Below are 8,713 nucleotides of genomic sequence, written 5' to 3'. Positions count from 1 at the left end.
AGGGAAGCATATAACTAGGAACAAGAATAATGTCTATCACGGTTGTAGAAATATCTTCAGAAACTTTGAGGTAAAGAGGTAAAACGGATACTAGATCAGCAATTGTGAATCATCACTATGACTTTCTAGGGCCTCTGTGGCACGAAAGAAAGCCTGAACTACAATTCCCAGAATTCCCTATGCTCCAAGAGTCCCGGTTAAAATCTATTAGCAAGCCCATTATCTTCAGGAAGTATTTACAGTCAATTAGACATACAGATATACACGATACACGAGTCACTGCAGATTCTCAGTGAGCTCTGGAGATGAGCGGTGTGACTGTCAGAGATCTTAGAATCTTAAGAGCTTTCCCATGAGCTCCAGAGAACTGTCCATCTCGGTGTTTTGTGTCACCTTCGGCTGTGACTTTCTCAACCTAGTAAGACCTTGTTTCAAAATTAAAACGTAGCTGGAAAGAGAGGCAGGAGGATCTCTGTGTGGTAAGTCAATGTTTTCTGCAGTAAAAAGTTACATGACTAAGTCATAAACGACATTTTTGTGGAACAGCAGGGTTTTGTTTTTTTTTTTTTTTTAACAGTACTAGTACTAGTCTTACATGCTTAATAATATTTATGCGGGCTCTTCCCCCCATGGCCTAATCACACCTCATTTACTTTTATGTAACTTTATATGAGGTTTTTCAACATGAGTAACAAAATTCAGATTTTAGAGTATGATTATCTACAAACATGAAATATAATTTTTATCAACTTTTGAGTCTCTACCTATTTTCTCTCCCCCTCCCCCACAGGTACAGTGAAGAGCATCTACCACCTCTCTAATCTCAACACTGACTGTATAACAACACAAGACATGCATAATCGCTAAGACAGAGTAGAAGGGGAGGTCAAAACTCACCAGCAAAACACGGGAGCATGCAACGGTTTGGGAAATGTTGGTTGGTTTGGATAAATCCTAATTGGGGACATTTGGAAAACATACAACTTACTGTTATAACTCAAAATAATTTGGATGGATGTCCCTGCCGAAGTCCATGAATTAAAGGTATGGTCCTCAGGGTGGAGAAAATATTTGGTAATTGGGGAGCACACTCACAAAATGGATCGTGGGTCTCTAAGCCCTTCCTTTGTTTCCTGGCTCTTTTGGGATGCAGTTACTCTGCCGATGCTCCTGTCATAATGCCCTGTCCTTACGTGGACCCAAGCAACAGGTGTGGGACCTCCAGGACTGTGAGCCAGGTTAACAGTTTCCTCTTACATTTCTATTGTTTTGTGGGATTTTTTTTGCTTGTTTCACAGGTCTCAATATGTAGCCCTGGCTGGCCTGAGACTCTCTACATAGACCAGGCTAGCCTTGAACTCACAGAGATTTGCCTGCCTCTGCTTTTTGAGTGCTAAGATTAAAAGCGTGTGCAACCTTGAGTGTTTTGTCGCAGTGATCAAGGGTTGATATAGTCCCTGTTTTTAGTTATCTTTCACTGGTGAACCTTCAGTAGCTTCTGGTATTCTGTCAGAAATCCTTATCTGCAAAGTTTATATGTTAAGTCCTGAGCACTTTATACTTCAAGAACATAGTCCAGATGGATTAATTTCCCAAATGTTGTTTAGTGCATTTTCCTTAAAACACCAAACCTGACATATGCAATGATATAGATGTGTCTCAAAACATTTATGCTGGTTTCCTCAAGTGTTCAATGTTAAGAGAAATTAAACTCACGGTAAGAAGGTAAGAACGCATATCAAGCAAACTGTTACCAGAGGATAAAGGAAGAGACAGGCAGAGATTAGCACAGAGCAATGAGACTTTAGGGATGATGGAATTTGGCATAATCTTGATTGTGATGATGATTTTGTAAGTGTGCAATTAGGTTAAACTTACCACATATGTGTATTTCACTATATGTCATTTACAAATGAATAATTTTATAAGAAATAAACATAAAAATTCATTTAAAAACACAACCAAAACCCACCAAACCTGTTATTGAACCCAACCAAGGTTTTATATGACAATATGTCATGCTGAATGTGCATTCCTGTTCCCTGTTCCTCTGTTGCAACCTTAGGCCACAGATACTAGTACTAGGAGGTGGGGCCTCTGGGATATCATAGGTCATGAGGGAAGAGCCTCCCAAGTGTGATTAGTGCTTGTATTAAAAATACCCAAGAGGACTTTCACTCTTCTACCATTGAGGGCACAGTGAGAAGCCATTACCTATGAGTGTTGCACCTGAATCTGCTCTGGTCCGGGACTTCCCAGCCTCCAGCTTATGGTGCTGCTCTGTAACAGCAGCCGGAACAGACAATGATGTGTATTCCTGAAATGAAAGGGGTCTGAGGCTGTGTAGGCTAACCTCCAGCCACAGGAGGACTTCTCAGTGTTCATCGAACCCCAGGTATTTTCACAGAAAAGAACCTCACCATTTAGAGGATGGACAGACAGTTCAGTGAATAAAAGCACTTGCTGTAGGGATCCTGGGTTCAGTTCCCAGCATTCACATAGCCACTCATAATTTTAACTCCAGTTTCGGCGGGATCTGATGCCCTCTTCTGGCCTCCACAGGCACTACACACACATGCTGCACTAACATGCAGGCAAACACACACACATACAAATAAAAATGTCTTTTTTAAAAAATCTCTACGCTTCAGTATTATTAGTAACAACTGTCAGTGTCAGAATTAAGCAGTACTGACAACTTTTGGGTTGTAGACCAGAAGAACCATAAATATATCTCTATGGAATACAAAACCCAACTAGCCATCAGCTGTATATTTTCTGTATTAACTTCTGAGCGCTGTTACAAATTGCTGGGAACTGGGTGACCTTAAAACAGCACAAATGGGACTGAAAACATATAGCACAGTGGTAGAGCGGTTTCCTTGCATTCCAAGGTCCTCAGTTTGATCTCCACAAAGAAAGCCTGAGAATGACGGTCCACGGGCACTGCACTTCTTCTGGTGCTCCCTGACTCTTCCAGCTTGCAGGAGTTCAGGGAGTCTGTTTGCAGCACATCGGTCCAGCCTTTGCCTCTGTGGTCACAATTTTCTCCTCTCCAAATGTCTTCGGCTTTGCTTTCACAAGCATCCATGTGGTTGCATTTAAGGCCCACCTGGATAAACTTCTCTCAAAAAATCCTGAACTTGATCACATCGTTTGTTGATGTTTTGCTATACAAGGTAATATTCACAGTTTCTGGGGGCTAGGAGATAGGCAATCTATTTTTGGAGTGAAGATTTGACTCACTGTGCTAATTAGTTAATTAGTTAATTAATTAGCTCGTCAAAAGTCCAAATAAGACTGGGGAGGTGGCTCAGTCGATAAAGGGCTTGCTGTGCAAGAATGAGAACCCTGGGTGCCACATAAAGACAGAGGCGGTGGCACAAGCCTATAATGCCTGTGTTAAGATATAGCTGAGTACCTGGATAGAAGTGTAGGGGTTCAATCAGCAGCCAGTCTAACCAAAGTAGTGAGCTCCAGGCTCGGTGACAGACCCTGAGGTGAAGAGCAATTGAGGAAGTCACCCAACATTGGCCTCTGGCCACCACGTTCATGTATACATACATGTTACATGTATACTTCAGCATATGTGCATATACAACTCCGAAGGGGAAAAAAAAAACCCTAAGACATAGCAAAATTAACTGTTTTTCTTTTATTAGAGATAAGAAGTTTATTCTGTTTTAAAACTAAAAGTATAGAATCAAATAAAATGGTTCAGGCTTGGGGAAGGGATATGAGGGAGCGTCAAGCTAGAGGGTTTTGCTGGCATGTTTGCTGAGAAAAGACATGTGAGGAACTCAGAAACATGGTAGCACATAACAAAGAGCCCAGTCTCTCCGGCTGTTTTCCTATCTTGTTCCCCCGAAGTCATTACCTGCATGACTTTTCTATAGCCCTGGCTGGCCAGAAACACCTAATCCCCTCCTGCCTCAGGTTCCCAGGTGCTGGGATTACAGGCACGAGTCACCATGACTGGCCATTTTAGAGACCGTGCTGGCTGGCTGGTTTTTAATGTCATCTTGACACAGGCTAGAGTCATTTCAGAAGAAGGGACTTTTGAGAAAATACCCTCTTCCAGGTTGGCCTGTGGGCATTTTCCTGATCAAGCTTGCTGTGCATGGGCCCATCCTTCTGAGGGCAGTGCCACTGTTGGATGGGTGGTCCTGGATGGTATAAGAAAGCAGGCTGAGTAAACCGTGGGGAACAAGCCAGTAAGCAGTGTCCCGTCCCCCATGGCTTCTGCTCAGTTCTTGCCTCCAGGTTCCTACCCTTAGTTCCTGCCCTGGCTTCCTTCAGTGATGGATTCATAATCTGTAAACTCTTTCTTGTTCAAGTTCAGTCATGGTGTTTTATGACAGCAATAGATAGTTGTGGGAATTCAATAATTAAATAATTCTTCCCTAAAACTAACTTTAAGTATTTCAGAGGGAAAAAAAGTCTAAGTGGAAAAATGAGATGTGTGTGTGTGTGTGTGTGTGTGTGTGTGTGTGTGTATGTGTGTGTGTGTGTGTGCATGCACACGCGCATGTATGTATGTGTGTGTGCGTGTGTGCATGCATGCATATGTTTACGTATGTGTGTGCACATGTGTGTCTATATACACGTGTGTGTGTGTATGTGTGTGCACATGCATGTGTGTTGGGATGGGAAGGGGCACTCTGTTCTAGTCAGCGCCCCTATTCCCTGGGCTTGGGGACTAATGTGGTTAATAATGGTCTGTCTTTCTAGGGAAAAGTAGTGGTCTTGTTGGAACAGGGGGGATTAGCTAGGACTTATTGCATAGCCATAACCTATTGGTAGAAATCTGTATAATTATTATCAAGATGAAGTTATAATTTCTTAAATGGTACAAAATTTACTTTGATTTCAAATTTAAGGTTTTCATTGGTATGAGCCTCTTATTAATATAAAAATGAGATGAATATTGATACTCTCATGGGCATTGTGCCTGTATAACACATTTAGGAATACAAGGCCTAGACCCAGCCCTTTTTTAACTTTTTTAACTGATTTGGGGCGGTTAACCTATGAGTTAAGGGACTATAGCAAATTCATGGTTTTGAGTTTATTGTTAGGGTGTTTTCCATATTTTATTTAGAAATAGCTGAGAGGAGTGAACAGACAACAGTCCAGGTTACCTTACATGAATAGTTGGTTTTCAAAACATCAGAAGTCCATAGAACTGATGCTACAAATATTTATATATTAATGTTCATTTTGATTAGAGACCTGTCTGCTCCCGACAGCTTCCTGTCATGGATTCTAAGAAGAAATTGAGCATCCTTGGAGATACTCCAGTTGTGCGGTGACAGCCACTAGGCAAGAATTGCTTCTCTCCATCTACAGACAAATTACTGCCCAGAAAAGGACACACATGCAGAATAGTCGACTGATTATATCTGCCTAGACAGAGTAATCAGCCCTTAATAATCCTGCATCACTAAGGTCTGTCAGATGATTCTGGGCTAGAAGGCTGAAGATTTGATGCTCCAACGTTCGGTAGTATAGGGGCTTTTCAGGTGTTCAGCGGGCTCTATAAATTGGCTAAGTTTTAGAAGCTATGCTTAGTGCTTCCCATAACTTCAGTTAACTCAGTCATTCTGGATTTCTGATGGGGTTGAAGACCTATAGTCTCATAACCAATCCTGGCTATTTACTTTGAGAGAAAAGATCTGAGTAGATAGTTTTCAGCTGACATTCATTCTAAATCCAAAAAGCCAGGATCAAAAGTAAGTGTTTTAGTTAGAAGAGATGACAGAGGTTCTGGTTAGTCAACAGAATGATGGACTGGGTATTAGGACTATCTTGTACCTCACTGGTACAATTAGGAATAAGTATTCTCTAATTGTATTTTGAGAGAAAAGTTCTACTTTTGTATGTAGGAGGAGCTAAGTGGGAAGGAGTACTGAGAGGAAGAGATGGAACAAGGAGAGAAGATGAAGAAGAGGAGAAGCTAGGTGATGAGAGAGAGAAAGAGAGAGGGGGCATGGAGGCAGATGTTCACATGTCTCTACCAGTCAAAGATAGTTTTTATATCTAGGTTGGGTATTGGGTTACGCTTCTGATTGAGCATTACCAAACTTATAAATCCTTTGATTAACATTTTTTAAAAATCGTATAAAAGCAAAAAGGAAAGGGGGGGCATGGGACGGGGGTGTTCTAGGGAGGGGAAATGTGGAAAGGGGATGGCATTTTAATGTAAATAAAATATAAAATTAAAAAAAAATTCTTCCCTAAAACTAACTTTAAGTATTTCAGAGGGAAAAAAAGTCTAAGTGGAAAAATGAGATGTGTGTATGTGTGTGTGTGTGTGTGTGTGTGTGTGTGCGTGCATGTATATGTTTACATATGTGTGTGCACATGTATGTCTATATACACGTGTGTGTGTGTATGTGTGTTCACATGCATGTGTATTGGGATGGGAAGGGGCACTCACTCAATTCCCATAGCAACAATAGGCCAACACAGTCTGAAATCTTTCCTCCCAGCAGGTCTGGATATCCAGACTCCCAAGTCCTATAAATGTGTGGAGATTCATCTGAGTGTGTCATGAGGAGGTGCTTGGGCTTCTGGCTTTAGTAACTGCCAGATTTAAATTTACAAACAGAAGTTTTAATTTTTTACTTGATAGGAAATGTCCAAGTCTTTGTAACTACAGAGTGGAAAAGTCCTCCCACCTCTGCTCCAGCACCTTTGGTGACAGTGACTTCCTTTCTAAGACAGTGCCATCTGTCCCCTTGCCTCCAAATGGAAACATGACTTTGTGCATTTGGTAACTTTCTGTTCATATGCTTATTAGAACTTGCAAGAGGAAGACTGTTCGTGTGATAGGATTTCTGAGCCCCACAATATTTTGCCACTGTGAGTTGAGAGTCTTCATCTGTCATACACTCTGTTCATGGCCTTGCTACAGGCCCAGTGCCTGTGTGGGGCTGTGCAATTGTAGACTGAAACTGCGAGTCAGACCTTTTCTCCTCTTTAAGTTGATGATCTTGGGTATTTTGTTACAGCAATGGAAACCTGCCAGCACTCCTCACCTTTCCTGGGCTGTAAGGACTAAGTGTGTGAAGGTCAGAAGAGGGCTTGCTAAACATGACTGATGACTAATGGGTGACTTAGTTGTCATGTCTCTCCCTCTCAGAGAACTGCCCCACCCCAAGAAGAATAAAGCTTGCTTCAGTTTTCTACATCAGGGATCAGCAAATTACAACCCATGGCCAAGTCAACCCATGAACTCAGAGAGGTGTTTAATGTCTTTTTGTTCTTTTGTTTGTTTTGTTTTTCAGACAGGATGTCATGTAGGTCAATCTGGCTGCAAACTCACCAGGTGGTCCAGGATGACCTTGAATGTTTTCAGGTGGAGGTGCACAGTTGTATACACACATGCAGGTGGAGGCCACAGATTAATATCAGAATTTTTTTTTAACATGGGTGCTGCATATCTAAATTCAAGGTTAAGCAGCACCCATTTTACAGACTGAGCCTGTTCCTACCCCTGACTTGAACTTTTAATCCTCCTGCCTCCATCTTCTCAGTACTGAAATTATAGACTTGTACCACTCTGACCAATTTATGCGGGGCCAGGGATCAAACCTACAGCCTCACAAAAGCTAGGCAAGCATTATACCCATGGAGCAACCTAGTTTCACATTTTTCAGCAATTTGGGGGGGGGGGGAATCCAACAAAGAAAATCTTTTATGACATAAAAATTCTATGAAATTCAAATTTCACTTTCCACACCAGCTTTGCAGGAATTCAGCCTTATCTGTTTACCTACATGCTAGATGGAGCCTCCCTTTTCACTGTCAGCAGTTTAGCATTTACAAAAGATTTAGCATCTGTCAACTCAACAATATTAATTCTGTCCCTTTTCACAATCTTCTGATCCCAGCTGTGATTCCTCTCTGAGGTCACCCCAGGGGGTCTCGGTGTACCCATCAGGTTGCTGGAACCCTACTGGCTGACCAGATGAAACGCCCTCAAAAACCACTGCTGTTTTGGCATCTTTCCTGTTCAATATCATCTGTCATGGATGTGGGTTCTATGTGAAGCAAGCATTTAACAGAATAAAAAGAAAAAAAAGGACAGAAGAAAAGGCAGGAGGGAACAGTAGAAAGGAAGAAATGGGGGTTTTCGAGGGTAACTTCTAAGAAAGACAGTGATAAAACACTCTGAATTTAGCTATTCTAAGAATGAGTGCTTCCATTCTGGTCCTGTGTTTTCACAACCCCACAGTTTGTTTTACTATTTATAAAGAAGACATAAGGATGTGTATTCATAAATAGATAAAAGGAACTGTGGCTCTTCTGAAGTGAGGCTCAATACCTATCCAAATTTAACACCTTCCCATTTACACTGAGGATTTGTTCAGTTCTTGTGAGAAAAAAAAAAAAAAAAAAAAAAAAAAAAAAAAAAACACAAAAAAAAAGTTCTATCTTAAGTCCCCAACAGTAAGTGGTTTCTCTCTCTCCTCCCTCTCTCTCTCCCTCTCTCCTTCTCTCCCTTCTCTTCCTTCCCCTCCCCCCTCCCTCTGAGCTAGGGGTCCACTATGAAGCCTAGGTTAGACTCAGACTCTCCAGCCTTACTCAGCTTCCCACACTCTGGAATGACGAGTGTGTCACAGCACATCTGATTCAAATGACTCGACTCCTTTTGCTTTTTATGGTGTGGGGTTTTATGCACACTAGGCAAGTACTCTCCCTCGGAGCA

At 41.7% G+C, this 8,713-nt stretch overlaps 1 long non-coding RNA gene across 2 annotated transcripts; it reads left to right on the top strand.

Annotated features, from left to right (window-relative positions):
* Nucleotides 1–230: 230 nt before the first annotated feature.
* On the top strand, nt 231–6,122 carry LOC143434552 (uncharacterized). Of its 2 annotated transcripts, none has more exons than XR_013104142.1 (3): nt 231–479; nt 791–1,044; nt 5,250–6,122. It is a non-coding gene; the product is annotated as an uncharacterized LOC143434552 (long non-coding RNA). The 2 variants fall into 2 exon arrangements; XR_013104141.1 differs by having other exon boundaries at nt 5,229–6,122.
* The last annotated feature ends 2,591 nt before the right edge of the window (nt 6,123–8,713 follow it).

This window comes from Arvicanthis niloticus, chromosome 15, assembly GCF_011762505.2.
Source record: "Arvicanthis niloticus isolate mArvNil1 chromosome 15, mArvNil1.pat.X, whole genome shotgun sequence".
Taxonomy (NCBI): Eukaryota; Metazoa; Chordata; class Mammalia; order Rodentia; family Muridae; genus Arvicanthis; species Arvicanthis niloticus.
This window is presented reverse-complemented; position numbering and strand designations above follow the sequence as displayed.